At 35.2% G+C, this 21,043-nt stretch overlaps 1 non-coding gene across 1 annotated transcript; it reads left to right on the top strand.

Annotated features, from left to right (window-relative positions):
• The first annotated feature begins 20,623 nt into the window (after positions 1-20,623).
• On the top strand, positions 20,624-20,731 carry LOC131181899 (small nucleolar RNA R71). The gene has a single exon (XR_009150373.1). It is a non-coding gene; the product is annotated as a small nucleolar RNA R71 (small nucleolar RNA).
• The last annotated feature ends 312 nt before the right edge of the window (positions 20,732-21,043 follow it).

The raw sequence follows: 21,043 nt of genomic DNA, 5'->3' as shown, positions 1-21,043 counted from the left end.
TTATTTTTTATAACAAAATAATTATTTTTGTATGAAACCAAGCACATAATATATCATATTGAAGGGTGCCTTCTGTAATTATTTAATTTGATTGAAAATAAAATTACTTTGCCTCTTAATCATTAGATTTTCTAATATTATAATGTTAAAATTTTATACAAATTTTATTACCGGCCAACTACTAAGCCAGTATCAGAATCCTATTTACCCAAATTCTTCCTTTCTATCGTCCTCTCTCTTTTCCTCTGATTTTCCACAAACGCCGATACAATGCCTAATACAAACACCTGTGAATTGTAGATTAATTGATTCTCTCTTGGTCTCCCCCTTCTCTCAGACGGCATAGGACTACAAAATCTAGGATTTTCATCATCAGCTTTCTTCTTATTTAAGGTGAACGTCACATATTCGGTCACAGATTCTAATGGCCGATTGTTTCCAATTTGATTAGATTTTGAAATTACTGAATACCTATTATTTATTGTATTGTGTTAAGAAAATAAAAATCACAAATTTAAAAAATATAAAATTTAAAGTGATTTGGTGTAAGTCTAGTTCGTAAATAAATCTTCTATTGTGAGACAAATAATTAAAAACATTAAATATTTTTATTTCTCACAAATCACTCAAACTCTCAAACTCAATTACACCCAAAATCTCACAAGAAAAATTCTCTCTAATTTTTCTCTCTTTTAAAATTGGAGTTCTTATCAAAAACTGAGATCAATCTCCTTTATATAGGTTTAAGAATTCGACTCAAATTAATTGCCAAAATCGGCAACAATTGCATAGCTCGCACTTTTCCACTTTTAAAACTCAAGTTGAAATCTTTCGCCAAGTCAAAGATTACTTGGCACCAAATCGTTGGAACTCTTAAGCTTGTAGGGTCCAAATTGATTACTTTAAAGATTTGTCTTGGCTCCATTTTATACTTCAAGGTTAAGTAAAAGAATTCTTTATAGTTAAGGAAATTTAAAGGCATCGAATAACAATTCTCCACCTTGATTTGAATTTTCTTACACCAATAATTTCTCAACCCTCTTAATCTTTATGTCATATAGAATTAACTTTCACAATTTTTGCAAAAATAAATTTTTGCTTGAGTAATTCTTTCCACTCCTTTTTGTCGATATTATCCCTTGTCTCAATTTGCATATTTCTAACCAGTGTGCTGCCTTCAATTTGTAGAGATTTCTTATGCCAAGCTTCTCATCTTTCATGATCACAAGAGCACTTCAGCTAACTCTCATGACCCACTTTGAATGGAACACCCATAACCTAAAGAATCCAATTTTCCTAGAGAAATCAAGTTTCTTTTAAACTTAGGAACATACCTCATATCATCAAATAATTTCACACGATCGCCCTGCAACTTGATCTTCATTCTTCCAGTGCCTTCAACTTCCATCTTCTTGCCATTGGCTAGCTTCACTTTTTCTCCTTTCTTTATTATAATTTTATCAAACCACTCATTTTTTGAGCATATATGAAAAGGACAAATAGAATCCATTAACCACTCATCTTGTAACAGGTCCTTTGTGTTTTCCTTCCCATCATCCATACTTAAAACATCATATTCAATTTCTTCATCAGTGGCAATTGTAGCAGTTTCTTATTTTCTGTGACTCTTCTTGAATTCATTGAATTGTGCAAGGTCTTCTTGCATCTTCTTACAATTATATTGAATGTGACCCTTCTGATGACAGTAGTAACACTCCTTATCTACAATTTCTACTTGTGGTCTTGATTTTGATCTACTATTTGTTCTCAAATTGCTTCCACTTGTATTGCTTCTCCCACAACTAGAACTCGCTACAAAAGCTCTACCATCATTGCTACTGCTTGTATTCTTGAACTTCTCATTATTCAAGATAACTACAGAGCCTCCTCCACCTTCAATGTCTCTTTTCCAACTTTTAAGGCTGTCATCAGCTTTTGTAAGATTGTGAGAGAGAGGTTAAAAGCAAAAGGGCTTTATCTTCTTCATATATTTTGACACCGACACTAGTCAACTGGATAATTAATTTATTGAAGCAGTTGAGGTAATCTCTAACACCAATACCTTCTTCCATTATGAGTTGGTACAATTCCTTCTTCAAATACAAGCGATTTGTGAGGGGTTTAGACATATATGGGCTTTTTATCTTCTCCCACAAAACAACTAGTGAAGTTTTCTCCAAGACATTGTACTTCACATCAGGGGCTAAAGTCAATCTAATTGTACTCACTGCCCTTTGCTGAAGTTCCAGCCAAATCATCATCTTTGACATTCACCGGTTACTTCTTGTTCAAAGCTTTAATTAATCCTTATTGCACAAGAATATCTTTCATAGTGCTTTGCCACAAACTAAAATTATTTTTCTCATTGAACAGCTCCACCTCAAATTTTGTTCTTATCATTTTTGGATCCCATGAACCTCGGCTTTGATACTAATTTGTTAAGAAAATAATAAATTATAATTTAAAGAATACAAAATTTAAAGCGGTTTGGTGTAATTCTAGTCTATAAATAAATCTTCTATTATGAGAAAAATAATTACAAACACTAAATATTTTTCTCTCTCAGAAATCACTCAAACTTTCAAACCCAATTACCCCTAAAACCTCACAAGAAAAATTCTCTATTATTTTTCTCTCTCTCAAAATTGGGTTTCCTATCAAAAACTGGGTTACCCCAAAACTGAAGATCAATCTCCTTTATATAGGTTTAAGAAGCCGGCTCAAATTAATTGCCAAAGTTGGCAACAATTGCATAGGTTGCACTTTCCTACTTTCAAAACTCAAGTTGAAATCTTTGACCAAGTCAAAGATTATTTGGCACCAAACCATTGGAACTCTTAAGCTTGGAGAGTCCAAATTGATTACTTCAAAGATTTATCTTGGCTCCATTTTCTACTTCAAGACTAAGTAAAAGAATTCCTCATAGTTAAGAAAATTTAAAGGCACCAAATAACATATTGTATTTGAAGTGGGTTTCCCTTTGGAAGTTAAAATATGTAATTTGGTTGTTTTTGTTCTTGTGGACCTTGTGGTGTTTGTTCTTGCAGTTGAGTTTTCCTAATTTAACGTTGTTTTTTTTTTTGAATATTTAGAAATGCATCTGAATTTTAATAGAATTTAGGAGTTTTGATGATGATTTTTATGTGTTAGACACTAAAACATTTTTTTAGCTGTGAAGGTTTTGGACCTTCTCCAATCAAATAATTTATGATGTTATATATTCAAGCTGTTGCTTTCTATGATTAGGTGATTTGTGCTTGGTTAGGAATATTGTTAACGACATTACTATGTTGATTTTGAAATTCAATCTATCTTTGTTGATTTTCAATTGAATTTTTTTTCCCTTTTATGGATAAAACTTGGTGATATATATAAATAAAATTGAAACACCCTATAATTGAATTGAGGTTAATTCTAAATTTTATATAGGGTTTCGTAGCTGATTCTTCTAATAGAGGAGCAAAATTACCTTCAATGTTGAGAAAAAAGCATGAAAATTACATAAAAACTATTGAACTAAAAAAAAAAAAAAATCAGGTGGCTAAATTTTGAGAGTTGCAGTATAAATAGTGGTGTCTTTGGGTTCAAATTGTCCATTTGTAATATGATTATAAAATTTTACTTGATTGCATTTTGGACAAATGAGAATGACAAATCTTACATGGACACAGGCAGAAATGAGAGAAGATAGAGGAAGAAGAAATTATAGTTTTATTAAATATAAAAATAAATAATAAAAAAGAGCCATTTTTTTGGTAGGAGTCAATTAGAAGTGACATAGTATTTTATTTTGTCACACCCTATCCCTCTGTAAGATATGATATGATTCCATAGTATACCTAATAAATTACCGAACTTCGCCTACCGGTAATCTGTTAAATATACTACAAGGGATTTTGGTAAAACAATTTCATTCCTAAGTTAAATTATTGCAAAAAGCTGGAGACATTAGTTTAGAAATTAATTAGACATTCTATAATTAAAAGAAATTATTTTATTTTATTTTATAAAAAATTCGTGTGGTTACGACTGAAATTTTGTTAAATCACAATTTTAAAACTTGTTAAATTCATCTGTGGCAATTTATATAACATAATTAAATAAATCATCATTAAAAAATTTTCTTTCTTTCATCCACAAACCAAAAAGGATACAGCTTTACATTTACAATACAAGAAACATTTTATTACAAGTGGACATTCATTGAAATTATGGAAATTGGTATTACAAAATTTATAAATGTTCAAACTCACAAGAAATAATATTACAACAATTTACATTTGATTAAAGTCCCAAAAATAATATTACAAATTTTTTATACAACTGCTTGAATGTAATTACATATATATAGCTACATAATTACACCAAAACTTAATGTACAAGGGTATATCTATGATATACCCGAAGATAGTCCCAATAAAGCTCTAAGCCACAACTTCAAATAATCTCACTCAATTGCTCTATTCTTTATTTCACCCGCGACAGCATACAAAAGCTATCGCCGAGCGGTGAGCTTAGTAGTGCACATCTAATAATTTAAAACTCAATACAAAACACGCTTTGTCCAATCATAACAAAGAGTTTGAAATATTCAAATTCTTCATAATTCATAAAACCAAGGTCAACATTTTTAATTATACAAATCATTTGTTTGAATAACCTTTTGATCAAGTAATCACAATTTACCAAGTCAAAATAAAGCATTTAAAATATTCACATTTTTCTTGAACCATAAAAACAATATAATATTTTCAACCATTTGCAAGCATTTGTTTCAATCACATTTTATCAAAGTATGCACAATTCGAGGGTGTTGCCAACAATTCACATAGTTGGACTCATGACACAAAATTTCTAATCAATGTCGTGTTGTACACCATAACAAAGCAAACTCCACTCCAATAACCGAGGCTAAAGGGAGCCACCAAAGGCTAGCTAGCTAATGAGTACTCATCTGAATCAACCTCAACTGGCAAGCTAGAGAGGGAAACTCAACCTCACAAGTGGAGGAGATCACATCAAATATCATCTCACTAGGCAAGCTAATGAGGAACACAAATCACATTGCCATGTCAATTGTGATTTCAAAACATATTCAAAATAATTTCCAATCACAAAATGCATTTATAAATCAATAAACATATTTAATTGTTGCAAATTCATGCACACAATTGGCAACACATCAAGTTCGTAAAAACACTTTAAAACACATTCAAATACCGGCCCAGCCTCTTACTACAATGAAATCAAGGGCCAACATCCGCCTTTCCATAATATAAATTGATTTCACAATTCACAATCTTCAAAACAATGTATTAAATTCTTAAATGCATAAAAGAAATTATATTTAAATTATACAAAGTCAATTCAACAATTTAAAGTTCTCAAATACAAAGAAAAAACATTACTCATTCATATAAAGCTCATTCAAGTCACATACAAATTTAAAAACATTGCGTGTGACTTCTTAGGTTCATAACTAATTAGCAATGAGAATGATGTTAAATCTTTAATATCACGGAACTCCTTCCATACCTAGAGTGAAATTTCCTTTCCACTCTTGGTTCTCATAAATCTTGAATGATACCTAGTAAAATGTGTCATGACTAACTAGTGATGAATTAAATTCATCCCTTACTTAAAAGCTTAATCATACATACCATTCACTAAAGTCTCTCTATTACAAAGTATTGATCCTAGCTATTTGGATCATATTTCCTCATCCAAATTATAATTCTTAATTAATAAGACTTTCCATAGAAACTCTTTTCTGAATAAGTCTATCTGTCCTAGTCAAGAACTTTGTTTATCAAGAACAATTTAGGTAGCATAGGACTTTATCCCTATTTACTTAGGGTAACAGATCCTATCTTGACTGAACACCTATCTCCACATACAACTAGTCAGAGCCAACACACATTCATATGCCCATACATTGTATAAGTACACAAGCGATATCATACTCAAACCACTTATATATGAGATATCTTTGTCATCTCAGGTCAAGGGACTATGTGCACTATTATGATCTGGATGACAATATATTGATAAGAGTAAACTCCAAGTATATATCATTTACATGCCACTGATTTGGCCTATTTATCTTATAAATGCCCACTGTATTTGTCCCAGCATTATAATGTCAGATGGTAGGAGACTCACCATTTCACTTTCATTAATATCTTATACTAATCTATACAACCAAATAGAGGTGACAGTCTAGCCTGGTAGATCAAAATATCCTCGACTATAAACCATTATTTATAGCACTTATATCAGACAATTTTGTCACTCATATTCTCAACTCTTTGAGAAACTTTCGATAATGAGCTAATGGGCTTGTTCAATTAACCATAAACATTTTAAATTAAAATGTAACACCCCTATTTGCATAGCCTGAAAAATTATATTGTTCCAGTGATTGGTGTCGGTCTGGACAATTAAGAGGAATAGAACTATTTTTAAGACATATAGAAAAGCCCTGATCGAAAATAAATAGTAATTTCTAGATGGAAAAGTAAAAATAAGAAAAACAAAATATAAAAGGTTAAATGAGCCGGGAGTCACAGTGATGGGTGATCTTCCTGGGAAGTGACTGCGAGGTCAGTCTTAACTCGAATTTTGAACCGGAAAATGTGACACTGCAGTCCTAAGGACTATTGCAAACACAGTGGAAAAGAGAAAATCACAAAAAAGAGTTGTTAAACATGTCAAATAATTAGGTTAGGGATCCGGAAGAAATATTGAATAACTTGCAAACCAGATTGAACCGGCGAGGGGCAATTTGGTCAATTCACCTCTAGAGCTGACTCCTGATCTAACTGTCCAATAAAATCTGACAAATGAAAATTTTGAAATATATAATTAAATTAAATAACTATGAAAAATTAAAGGAAAAAGAAAAGAAAAGAAAATAAGATTAATGACATCACCCCATGACATGAGCATGACCTAATAAATAAATTACCATTTAATTTATTTATTTGACTAAGTCAAACAAGGAATAAAAAAAAAATTTAAAGAGCAAAATTTTCACTTCTTCTTCTACCTATGGCCGGCACTCCCTCTCTCTCATTTCTCTCTCTTAAAATCTCCATGGAAGCTTGACTCAAGCTTTCTAAACCCTAAAATTTGTCCTAATTTCCCCAACTCACTTAATTAAACCTTACCCTTGCAACTTGAAAATAAGATTGAAGAAAGAAAAAATTCAAAAAGAATGTGGAAAATTGAAGAGGGAGAAGCCACATAAAGAGGTTAGTTCAAATATTCTAATCTCTCTTTATATTCATGCATATATACTTGAATTAACTTAGACAATTGAGAAAAATGAAACAAAATCAAGCATGTTAGAACCTTAATGAAATTTGGCTGCCATGGTGGTAGTGTGAATTGATGTGTTTTGGTTTGATAAAATATGTATACAAGTTAAATTAAGTGTGTAAGTATGAATTATGTACTTTAATTTCACTAATTGTGCAATTTAGAGAAATTAGGGTTCTTGGCACTTAGGGTTTGGGAAAAAAAATGTAGAAAATGGTCAATGGATGCAAATGATCTTAATGATGGTTAGAAATGGTCAATTGAGACCATTTGTGGTGTGTGTGAATTGATAGAACCAAGTTACAATTCGGATTGGTTAGGGTCAGTATGCTGACAGCTTGACCTAGGTCCCTTTCAGGGATCAAAACTGAAAATTTACTAACTCAATTGGTGTGAGGCTAATGAGGAATGAAACTAGACAAAAAATGGATCATTTTTTATTTAGGAATCATTCCTAGAAAAGGACATTAGGATAGTGAACAATTAGGCCAAACCCGGATTTGGGCACACTACCCTGTACAAAAATGACCAAATGAACAGTAGTCACTTAAATGACCATAACTTGGCCTAGGAAAGTCCAAATGACTTAAATCTTATACCGATGGAAAGCTGAGACATAGCCCTACAACTTTCATGAAGAAAACAAACATAAATTTTGACCATAACCTATCCGAAAAGTCACCTGCAGTCAGTACACCAAAACTACCAGTATCCAGAAAATGCCCAGAATTCTGGGTAACACCAATCCGGCCAGCCTTAGTTAAATGGCCATATCTTGGGCAAAACTCTAAATGGGAATTAAATATAAGACAATAAGGAACAACTTTGATGAAGGACACTTAGCCAAATTTCCATAGAAATTAGACCAATGAAACAGTACAATACAGGACACCAAAACTGAAAAAATTGAATTTTCTCTTAGGACACTTAAAAATTGAAATGACAACCAAAACCAATAAATTAGACACCTAAAATGTGGTATGTGGGTATAATTGGAATCCACATACCTATTAAGTGATGCGTCCCTACCGCAAGTGCACGGGCCGTACAAGTAGTATAGAAAAGATATCGATCCCACGAGGAGTCGTGTTAATGATTGAATTTTTGATATAAAAGTTGACTAAACCGAAGTATTTATGAAATTAAAGTAATGAATTGATGGGTAATGGAGTGTGAAATCTATATGTGCAAAATCAATATTCTATTCAACAATGTATTGTATTAAACTAAAATTGCATCAAATTGAAATAAGCAAGTTCAAATATGGCAATATTCAAAATGGCAAGTAATTAAATTCGATTAGAAATTAACAATGGTAAAAAGGCGATTCCGGAGTTCGGGATTTCATATCCGAGCTATTTTGGGATTTTAGATCGGTTATCCAATTTTATGAAACTTATGGGTTTTAAGAAGATTAATTCTTAAATCCTTTGAATTCTCTTTCGAGTGAGACAAAGAGTGCCTCAATCAAACTAATCCTACTTTCGTGGAGTTAGAATTAATTAAGACCCATTAAGTTCTTTAATTAATCTGTGAATCCTCTTAATCCTTAGCCTATTTCTAGGTCTAAGTTAATTAAGTCCAATTTCTTGATTATCTATCACAAGGCCTTCTCCTTTCGGTGCTTCAACCATAGATTAAGAACATCACTTAATGGGATCCTACATTAAGCATGTCATTAAGCATACAAGAAATGAATAAAACTCATTAAGACCACAAAATATGGATTACCCAATCAAAATCCACAAAATATCTCAAATATTACAACCCTTACTCCAGAATCAAAAGTAAACTACTCTCTATCCATAATGCTTACAAGATATGATGAGTTTAAATGGAAATAAAGCTTTAATCTAAGCTAAGAAGTAAGAAATTAAACACTAGAAATGTAGAAAGATGTAAGGAAAGAAAGAAATCTGCAAATCTTGGTTGAAAAAATGGTGTGGAAGGTGGAAGTGACTCTTTAAATTCTGCTCAGCCCCTCCTTTCCTTTTCTGCTCCCTTTTTGTCTCCCTTCTAAAATGGGATAATGAGACTATTTATAGCATTTTTCTGACATGGAACCCTAAAATGGTATGTTCTAGGAGGAATTATTTGAGGGAATCTCCTGCCAGCTCATTAATGAACTCTTTATGGGACTGCATAAGTGGACTGCATAAGTTATGCAGTCCCTTATGCGCTGGCTGGTTCTGAGTCACTTATGCGAAACTGCATGACTTGGTGCATAGGTTATGCACAATTCCGTGAAGGTGCATAAGGGAGGCGAGAATGTGCATAACCTATGCAGTCTCCTTATGCACATTTCGGTTGGTTCTGGAACAGTGATCTTTCTCCTTATGCAGATCTGCATAGCTTATGCGGCAAGTTATGCACAGTTTGGTCAATGCATATTTCAGCTTGAAAACTTGTTTTTGACATATTTGGCTGTAGAAGTCACTCCTCAGTGGCAAAATTTCTCTTCAGTCCTTCCAAAAACACTATTTTTCCTACAAAACAAAGTAAAATTTACAAATTAATCTAAAATTGACAATTATGAAAAACTAACTAAATAACTAATGAAATTAGCTAAAAGTGACTAATAATCAAATAAAATGGCTATGAATTTAAACCTAAATGATTATGCAAAATGTATGCATCAAATACCCCCAAACTCAAGCTTTTGCTTGTCCTCAAGCAAACTTTAAAATGACATGCAAAATTTTTAGGGGTGCCTTATCCAAAGAGTTATGAAAATTACCCATTAAAGTAACTTAACACACCTTTAGCCATACCAACAATCCATATACCCATCCTTCAAAATGCAAAGAATTTAATGCTTATCCAAGCTTTCACTGCTTAGCCATCAAGTCAATTATCATTCAAAATCCCCAAACCAACAAATCAAAAGAGATAGTTATGTTCAAAAGGAATTCTAGGACAATCAATAACCAAAGTATCTCAACATGGAATGATAGAATTGAATGAATAGATGAATAGTTTTCCAATCCCATAGGCAAATTCCCTATTCCCATCTCCACTAATGTAGCAAGTACTATCAAGAGATCAAAGGTCTTTTTAGGGATGTAATGGGGCCATGGGGTTCAAAATGAGGCTAAGAAGAAAAATGGGTAAAAAGGGTTCAAAGCATGAGAATATTTTCAATTTTGACAACATAAGGTACACCTTTTTATTTTATTACATTTTTTTTCTTTTTTTTCTCTTCTTTTTTATATATATAAGTGGAGGAAAGAAATATACAATGAGAATTGTCAAGTGCTAGCATAGTTTACAAAACACATAAAAATGAGGGACATTTGATTTTTTAAACTTGCATTTTGTATTTTCTTTTGATGATTGTCCCTAAAATTTGCCACCCCCAAACTCATTTCTTTAATACTTTGGGTGGATTTCTTTCATTTTGAATGGCAATAGTGAAAAGCACATATACTAGTACTTTTACAAGATGACAAGCACTTCTTCTCCCTTTTATTGTATATTTTTTTTTTCTTTTTCTTCTTTTTTTATTTTTATTTTTTTATTTTTTTTATGTACCTAATATTATGAATAATTATTCTCATGAAAAGGGTTGGAGTGTTTGGTTCATTGGCTAGGTGGTAATAAGGATTTCAAGAAAAATTAGGGATAAAAAGGCTCAAAGGGGTTTGCAAGGGTAAATTTTAATTAGGAAAAAGGGCCAAAGGTTCAAAATGAGAAGGTTTAAATCAAAGAATGCCTAATCATTTCTCTTTTCAAGTATAAGCTGGTATTTCGCCTTGAAAGGTTTAGAAAATTTGTTCTAGGATTGGTGAGACATCATTTGACTACCTTATATCCAATAACTCCCTCTAAACACTTCCATCTCAAAATGACTAGTTGGGTGGCTTTTTGACTAAGAAGATATAGGCAAGGGATAGACACTTCAAAACCTTGCATCTTTTAGGAAACTTTCAATCCACAAACCCAACTAAAGGTAAGTCAAATCACTCTCATAGGCAACTTTTCAATACTCAAGGGATTTGGCAAAAGAGTTTAATGCATGATGCATGATTCCTAAAAATGAGTAATGCATTAACTAAATGGAGGAAGTCTATTTGTATGCAATGTGTACAATTTCTAAGTGATGTATAATGTGTGTGTAAATGTGTTATGTATATGTATGTATGGATGTATATGTAAAATATTTACAATATATGAAAATGAAAAGGGATGAGATGTTCCTATACTCAAAATGTGAAAAATGAAGCAAAAATAAAGCAAAAATCAGAATGTGCACCCCCAAACTCAAAATTGGACATTGTCCTCAATGTCTCATGCAATGTGTGATCAAAAGTCAAAGTAAATGGTAATTACCAGGAATTGTAAAGATTAAGAGCAAAAAGAAAGAGTTACCTGGTATGTAGCAGATGAGAATTCAAGATAAAGGGATGCATAAGAAACTGCACAGGTTATGCAGAGTTAAGTGCTGTCCAGAGCATGTGCATAAGTAAGGTGCATAAGCCGTGCGGTGCTGCATAAGAGGCAATAAATGTTGCAAAGGCTATGCAGGACAGTTGCATAAGGGGAATACAACTCATGCAAAGGATCTGCATAAGTAGCAGAAAGGGTTGCACAGGCTATGCAAAACAGTTGCATAAGGGAAATATAACCTGTGCAGTGTATACAAAAGCTGCTGCATGGGAATTGGCAAGGGAAATGTACAACCAGCAGTAGAAGTATTGAAATATATACAGAGTATGGGCAAATATGTACAAAAGGGCAATAAGTGCAATGAAAATTAAAGAAGACTAATGTAATAGCTATTCAATAAAACTTCAAGAAAAACAGAATTTAAAACAAACTAATTCAAAACAAACAAACATAATTTGAAATAAACTATAAATGTTTGAACATATTTACAAAGAAAAGGTCCTACAAGATTGAACAAAAGTAAAACAGAAGCTAATCTATGTCTATTGTTTTGCCTTTGTCCAAGGATGTTGCTAAGGTGCTGGTGGCTGCTGGTGGCTGTCGAAAAGATGGTGCTGGAGGAGGTGTTGGAGGTGGGGGTGGCATGCCCTGAAAGATCTTGAGTTGCTTCTCCATCTCCTTGATTCTTTCTCGCTTGTCCTCGGTTTCCATGACATTGTCAAATAGGTGATCATGACAATCCTTGAGTGTATCAAGACCAGTGTCAAGCTTCCTATCCACAAAGTAGATATCATCACTAAGCCTGTCAAGGTAGGTGAATAAGGCTTTAGTGTTGAATGCAGGAGGGGCTGTGGATGAGGTCAGTTCAGCTGTAGGAGGAATGAATGGGGCAGGTCTTTGGGATGTCTGAGCAGGCTCGGGGTGGGGTAGGTGTAGTAGGGTCTTTGTGGGACCGTGTGAAAGGTTGGGTTTCGGTTGTGCAATAGGCTCGGTTCCACTGCGAGGTGGGCGATATCAAAATATGACAAATTGAACCCTGTTTTGGTTAAGTGTGCAGATCAAAATATAAAGTGTCCACAAGTCTGGTATTGAGTGCTCTGCAGATTAAAACCAAAATGCTTGGCTATGACAGTGATGAGCCCACCCAAAACAATGTCACCTATGGATTTGGTGGCAATATGCAGACATGTTCACAAAAGAAATAACCAGAGAAACCTTAACTTTGTGAAATGCACACCATAACATAAATAGTTCGATTTTCCTGACACGACTGAACTAGACCCTCTGCCCAATATTGTGCTAGCAATCACCTATGAATAAACCTAAGTGCGAGGTCAAGTATTTGGGATGTTTTGATCTTCCAAAGAGAAAGTTTGAGGTTGGTTTGTGATGATTCTCCAAAATTGGGCAGCATTCCAAATGCCCTTGTTGGCTACCTCTACTCCAGTATGTGGTACTCTAAATAACCCATCAATAGCAAAACCAAAAATGCTATGAAATTGGTCCATTGACAGCTCTCTATTTTGCCCCAAGCATCTAAATTTCATAATTGGTTTATGGTCTACATCATGCAATTTAAGGGTAGTAGAGAATGAAGAAATAAACTCCAAAACTAGAGTTGGATAAACTATCTCCTGTTTGTGCACAAATTCCATCCAACCCATCCCATCAAGATATGCAACTACATTGTCAAATAAACCAAGGGATTGTAGAGAATCGGCAGATATATACCTAGTGGGTTGGACCCTCCTATCCTTGAGTCGCTTAAAAGCTGCCTTTTGAATTGTATCAGGAAGAGGCCAGGGTAGCTTTGATACATGTGAGGCTGCCGAAATTGTCTTTTTGCTGGAAGAGGGTGTAGAGGCTGGAGCTTTTGGCTTTTTGGGTGGCGGTTCCGACAATGGGGTGGGTGGGTCTTTGCGTTTGGACAGAGGAGGGGCAGAGGACATGGGTCGCACAGATTTGGACCGGATTTTGCGTTTGTATGTGGTTGGGGGAGGTGGTGGGGGTGTCGCTTGTGGAGGAGAATTGGAAGTGGGGGGTATCGATGACAATGGAGAGACTTCGAGAGGAGAAGCTGGACAGGAGTGGGGAGGTGACTCCATTGCCGATGAAGAAGATGGAAAAGATAATGGGGAAAGAAGAAAATCGAAGAGGAATGAGAATTAGGGCAAATGTAGTGAGAATCGAAATGGAGAAGAAGGCGTGAGGAGGAGTTATGCCGGAATGAGGATTGTGAGAGAAGAAGGGCAATGAACAGGTTTATCGGGGTGAAGGTGGGAAAGAAAAAGGAAAAAAATTTGATTTAAATGGGTTTTGTGAAAGACTGCATAAGGGGAAAATGCATGTGCATAGCTTATGCACCAGCTTATGCAAGTGTTGCCTTGTTTTGAAGTGCAGAAAAATATGTCATGCAGAAGTGCATAGGCCATGCACGTTGCTTATGCAGGTCTCAGCAACTTTTGAAAATTGGGAAGTGAAGTCATGCGGGAGTGCATAAGTCATGCACTCCCCTTATGCACCTCTCGGTAGAATTGGTTTTTCAGAAAATCCGGTCATGCAGAAGTGCATAGGCCATGCATTCTGCTCATGCACTCTTCGGCAATTTTTGGAACTTGGGTTGGTGGTCATGCAGATGTGCATAAGCTATGCACTCTGCTTATGCACTCTTCGGTGGGTTTTGAGATTCAGAGTATGAGGTCATACAGAAGTGCATAAGCTATGCACTCTGCTTATGCAGGTCTCGGCAACTTTGGTTTTTCTGGGTTTCTGGTCATGCAGAAGTGCATAGGCTATGCACGTTGCTTATGCACCCCTTGGCAGGTTTGAATTTTTAGAGTTTCTGGTTATGCAGAAGTGCATAGGTTATGCACTCTGCTTATGCACCCCTCGGCAGGTTTGAATTTTTGGAGTTTCTGGTCATGCAGAAATGCATAGGTTATGCACTCTGCTTATGCAGACTTCGGCAGAGAGAGAAAATGCAGAATTTGAAGTTGTGCAAATGTGCATAAGTCATGCACTCACCTTATGCAAGTTTTGACAGATATGAAATTTGACAAAATGAGGTTATGCAGAGTTGCATAAGCTATGCACTCTCCTTATGCACTTGCAATAAAGGTGGAAAATGGCAAGAATTGTGGTTATGCAGGATTGCATAAGCTATGCAGTTGCTTATGCACAATTCAACAAAATTAAGATTGCAATGGAACATGATTTGCAAGTGTGAAAAATACCCTAAAATGAAGAAATATAATTTCATGAAGCATAAACCATGAGAAATTTTCACTAAAAACACATCAATATATACAAAGTGTATCAAAAAGGCATCACACAAGCATGTAAAAATGGATCCTACATAAAAGACCTTTGAGAACTATGCCATTTTAAGTCAAATTCTGCAAATCAACATTTAGCACATAAAACTCCATAAAATCTGCATGAAGTTGCATCTAACCACAAATGAGAAATGAACTTTCCAAGTTTTGCCAAGAAAATGCAGCATTTCTACCTTGTATCCTATAACCTAAAGAAGCTCAAAACTGCAAAAATGACTCACTTACCACCATATTAACATTATAAGCACAAGTATTAAAAAAAATACACACCCAACCTCACCAAGAACTTAAGTGATCTGCTGCAGATTTTATTTTTCTGCTCTGCATAAACCAGATAGCAACTTCAGCAGTTCACCAACCTTCCTCCATTGAAATACATCCAACCTTACCAAAAACACAAGCCATTTGCTGCAGACACATTTTTGGCTGCAGATTTCACTTTTCCTCTGCATAAACCAGATTGCAGCTCCTGCACAGGTTATGCAGCAAAAACCAAATCAGTTCTTTTGAAGAACAAAATTCTCAAGTTAAGAATTACTTCCCCAACAGTTCACCAGCCTTTCTTCATGGAATTACATCTACAAGGGACAAGATTTAACAATGTCAAAAATTGAATTTGGGGAGATTTAAGATAAAACAAAATCAATGAAAATGAAAGTAAATTAGCAAAAGCAAAATAAAAGGACTTGGGATGCCTCCCAAGAGGGCTACTTTATAGTCCTTAGCTGGACTTTTCATGAATTTCACTGAAAAGAGGTGAGGGATTGGAGAGCTTGTAACAGCTTGCTCCTATTATTGGGTCTCCAGTTATGTAATGTTTCAATCTATGCCCATTGACCTTAAAATTCCCAGATTTTTCACTCCAAATTTCAATTGCTCCATAAGGGAAAACCTTAGAAACTCTATATGGACCAGTCCACCTTGACTTGAGTTTTCCAGGGAACAATTTCAATCTTGAGTTGAACAACAAAACTAAATCACCTTCTTTGAATTCCTTTTTTCTCAGATGCTTATCATGCCAAACTTTAGTTCTTTCTTTGTAAATACAGGCACTTTCATAAGCATCCATCCTCAATTCCTCAAGCTCATTAAGTTGTAACAACCTTTTCTCACCAGCTTGCTTAAGATCAAAATTCAAGGTTTGAATGGCCCAATATGCTCTATGTTCTAGCTCCACAGGTAAATGACAAGACTTACCATACACCAACCTAAAGGGAGTAGTTCCTATAGGGGTTTTGTAGGCAGTCCTATATGCCCATAAAGCATCATCTAGTTTGATAGACCAATCTTTCCGAGAATTGTTCACTGTTTTCTCCAAAATATGCTTGAGCTCTCTGTTAGAAATTTCAACTTGTCCTGAAGTTTGAGGGTGGTATGGTGTAGCTATCTTGTGCACTACACCATACTTCCTCATTAAGCTCTCAAATTGCTTATTGCAAAAATGGGAACCCCCATCACTAATTATAGCCTTAGGAGCTCCAAATCTGCTCAAGACAAATTTCTTCAAGAATTTCACTACCATTCTAGCATCATTAGTTGGAGTTGCAATAGCTTCCACCCACTTTGACACATAGTCAACCCCAACTAAGATGTATCTATTGCCATATGAAGGAGGGAATGGCCCCATAAAATCTATTCCCCAAACATCAAACAATTCCACTTCAAGAATATTATTTAGGGGCATTTGATCTCTTTTTGACAAATTTCCACTCCTTTGACATTTATCACAATCCAGCACGAATTTCCTCACATCCTTAAAAAGATTTGGCCAAAAGAAACCAGCTTGCAAAATTTTACTAGCTGTTTTAGAGATTCCAAAATGTCCTCCATAATCAGAAGCATGGCAATGATGCATAATACTCTGTATCTCCTCTTCAGGAATACACCTCCTTATTAAACCATCACAACATCTCCTAAAGAGTAAAGGATCATCCCATCTATAAAATTTTACTTCATGCAAAAACTTTTTCTTTTGTTGCCATGTCATACCTAGAGGTAAAACTCCACAAGATAGATAATTCACAAAGTCTGCATACCAAGGTAGTTTAGCAACAAGAGAAAAAAGTTGTTCATCCAAGAAAAACTCATCAATAGGGATTTCATCCAATTCTTCACCATCCAATTTTAACCTACTAAGATTATCAGCAACTACATTTTCAGCTCCCTTCTTATCTCTAATCTCCAAATCAAACTCTTGTAACATCAGAATCCACCTAATGAGCCTAGGCTTAGCCTCCTTTTTACGGAGCAAATACCTGATGGCTGCATGATCTGAAAATATAACCACCTTTGAGTCAATAATGTAAGGTCTGAACTTTTCCAATGCAAAGACAATTGCTAAAAATTCCTTTTCAGTTGTTGCATAATTTGTTTGAGCCTCATCCAGGGTTCTACTAGCATAATAAATAGCATAAGCCTTTTTGTCCTTTCTTTGACCAAGAACAGCCCCAATTGCATAGTTGCTAGCATCACACATAATTTCAAAAGGTAGGTTCCAATCAGGTGGTTGCATGATTGGTGCAGTGATAAGAGCTTGCTTCAACCTGCAAAAGGCATCCAAACACTCTTGGTCAAATACAAATGGTGTGTCATTACTTAACAAATTAGACAAAGGTTTAGCTATTTTAGAAAAATCCTTGATAAAGCGTCTGTAGAACCCGGCGTGTCCTAGGAAACTTCGAATTCCTTTGGCATTGGTAGGAGGAGCCATCTTCTCTATCACTTCAACCTTGGCTTTATCAACTTCTATTCCTCTGTTAGACACCAAGTGTCCAAGCACTATCCCTTCCTGAACCATGAAATGACACTTTTCCCAGTTTAACACAAGGTCAGTATCTGCACATCGCTGCAAAATTTTAGAAAGGTTAGCCAAGCATATATCAAATGAAGATCCATAAACAGAGAAATCGTCCATAAAAACCTCCATTATGTCTTCAATGAAATCTGAGAAAATTGCCATCATGCACCTTTGAAAAGTAGCTGGTGCATTACACAACCCAAATGGCATCCTTCTATAAGCAAAGGTTCCATATGGACAAGTAAAAGTGGTTTTCTCTTGATCATTTGGATGGATAGGGATTTGAAAAAAACCTGAATATCCATCTAAATAGCAAAAGTAAGAATGCCTAGCTAGTCTTTCCAACATCTGATCAATGAAGGGAAGTGGAAAATGATCTTTTCTAGTGGCAACATTTAATTTTCTGTAATCTATGCACATTCGCCAACTAGTCACTGTTCTGGTGGGAATTAGTTCATTATTTTCATTTTTGACCACTATCATTCCACCCTTTTTTGGGACAACATGTACTGGGCTCACCCAAGTACTATCTGAGATAGGATATATGATCCCTGCATCAAGCAACTTCAAAATTTCCTTTTTAACAACTTCTTTCATATTTGGGTTCAACCTCCTCTGATGTTCAATAGATGGCTTACAATTTTCTTCCAAAATGATTCTATGCATGCAAAAGTGTGGGCTTATTCCCTTAATGTCATCTATGGTGTATCCTAAGACTTTCCTAAATTGTCTCAACACTCTTAACAACTTATCAGCCTCTAAGGTACTCAAGTTTGCATTTACAATTACTGGATAAGTGTTATTGGTGCCAAGAAATTCATACCTGAGCTGAGAAGGAAGTTGCTTAAGTTCTACCTTAGGTGCATCTTCTTCCTTGAATGATGGTTGCTTAAATTCGACTTTTTCTTTTTGTGTGAGTTGAAAAACTGGAGCAGAAGTGAATGGTGGACTTCCCTCTAAGTGTTGAGCATATGCAGCTACATGAGGGTTGTCATAGTCTATGCCTCCTCCATGAACCAAACAATTTTCAAGTGGATCTTCTGGATATTTCCTTCTGAAGTGTTCTTCAACCAGCTCATCAATAATATCAACTCTCAAGCAAGTATCAGCTTCAGAATGATGCTTTTTCATAGTGTTATTAATATTGAAAACCAATTGCTCTTCACCAACCCTAAGAGTCAACTTTTCTCCCTTAACATCAATCAATGCTCCTGCTGTAGCTAGAAAGGGTCTTCCCAAGATGATTGGGATATTAAAATCTTCCTCCATGTCCAAGATGACAAAGTCAATAGGTATGTAGAACTTCCCAACCTTTAGAGGCACATTCTCCAAAATCCCTTCAGGATACTTAATTGACCTGTCAGCTAACTGAAGAGAAATGTGGGTTGGTTTAAGATCTCCCATGTTTAGCTTCTCATAAATGGAAAGGGGCATAAGGCTAACACTAGCCCCTAAATCACATAAAGCTTTTGTAGAACATGATTCCCCAATGTGGCATGGAATTGAAAAACTCCCTGGATCCTTGAGCTTTGGAGGAAGTTTCCTTTGGAGGATAGCACTACATTCTTTAGTCAAAGCTACAGTTTCATCATCTTCAAGTTTCCTCTTGTTTGAGAGAATTTCTTTTAAGAATTTTGCATAAGAGGGCATTTGTGAAAGAGCATCAACAAAAGGCACATTTATGTATAGCTTCTTCAAAACCTCTAAAAACTTCCCAAATTGCCTATCAAGCTTGGCTTTGTGAAATCTTTGTGGAAAGGGAAGTTGTGGCTTGTAGGGTTCAGGAGGTATATATTTCTCTTCCTTCTCTTCAAATTCCTCTTTACATTTTTCTGCACTCTCTTGTTTTTCACTCTCATCAGTTCCTTTCTCATTTTCTCTCTTCTCATCATTTTCACTCTTCTCGTGTTTTTCACTCCCATCATTATTTACAACTCTCCCACTTCTTAAAGTAATAGCTTGACATTGCTCTCTTGGGTTTTCTGGTTGACTTGGCAGTTTTCTAAAAGATTTAGCACTTGAGGAAGATGCTTGTTGTGCAATATGGTTTTCCAGCATTCTGTTATGTGTTTGCATCTGTTCCAGCCTTGCTTTCATCTCTCTCATCTCCTCATCATGCTTATTTTGGTTAGCAAGAATCTGTTGCAATAAAGCTTCAGTGGTGGAATTTCGTTCTTGCTGTTTTGGTGGAGAGTTCATATTTTTCTGCTGAAAATTAGGCAGTGGTTGCCTATTTTGCTGATATGGAACTCCTTGTTGCTGATGTGGTTGAAAATTCTGATTTTGAACTTGATTTTGCTGATTTCCCCATGAAAAGTTGGGATGATTCCTCCAATTTGGATTGTAAGTTTGAGAGTAAGGATTCCCCATTTGCTTGTTTCCATAATTACCAACATATGCTGCTTGTTCTCCATAATCTACTCCACAGCTGGTAGTTTCCTCTGCATAAGCCACTTGTTGTGAACTTCCAGCTGATGATGTTGTACTAACCAACATACTCAGGTCTTCCATCTTCTTAGCAAGGACATTTGTAAGTGCATCAAACTTTGCATTAATCATGTTGAATGGATCAAGATCATACATTCCAGCAGCCTGCCTCTTTTGAGTTGGAGCTGGTCCTCTTGGACTACTTCAAAGATGAGTATTCTTTGCAATTTTCTCCAATAGCTTATAAGCTTCATCTTCATGCTTAATAATAAATTCTCCTCCTGTTTGAGCATCAATAATTCCTCTGATTGCAGGAGTGACATTTGTGTAAAAATTCTGATTTATCATCCATTTTGGAATGGCATGATGTGGGCATAATCTCTCTAATTCCTTCCATCTCATCCATGACTCATATAGAGTTTCATCCTCTCTTGGTCTGAAAGCTGTCATTTGGTTCCTCAACTCTTGAGTTTTTCCAGGTGGAAAATATTGTGCAAGAAATGCATCAGTGAGCTGCTCCCAATTTGTGATGGAGTTGTGAGGTAAAGAATCAAGCCAATCCAATGCTCTATCTTTTAAAGAGAATGGGAATAGCTTCAATCTTGCTGCATCATCAGACACTCCAGGTTGTTTTTGCATGTCACAGATCATAGCAAACTTCTTCAGATGTGTGTGTGGATTTTCAGAAGGATGACCTCCGAATTGAGAATTTTGAATCATTTGAAGAACTCCAAAATCCATCTTGTAACTATTTGCATCAATCCTTGGTCTTGCTATG

This window comes from Hevea brasiliensis, chromosome 7 (assembly GCF_030052815.1).
Source record: "Hevea brasiliensis isolate MT/VB/25A 57/8 chromosome 7, ASM3005281v1, whole genome shotgun sequence".
Lineage (NCBI taxonomy): Eukaryota > Viridiplantae > Streptophyta > Magnoliopsida > Malpighiales > Euphorbiaceae > Hevea > Hevea brasiliensis.
This window is presented reverse-complemented; position numbering and strand designations above follow the sequence as displayed.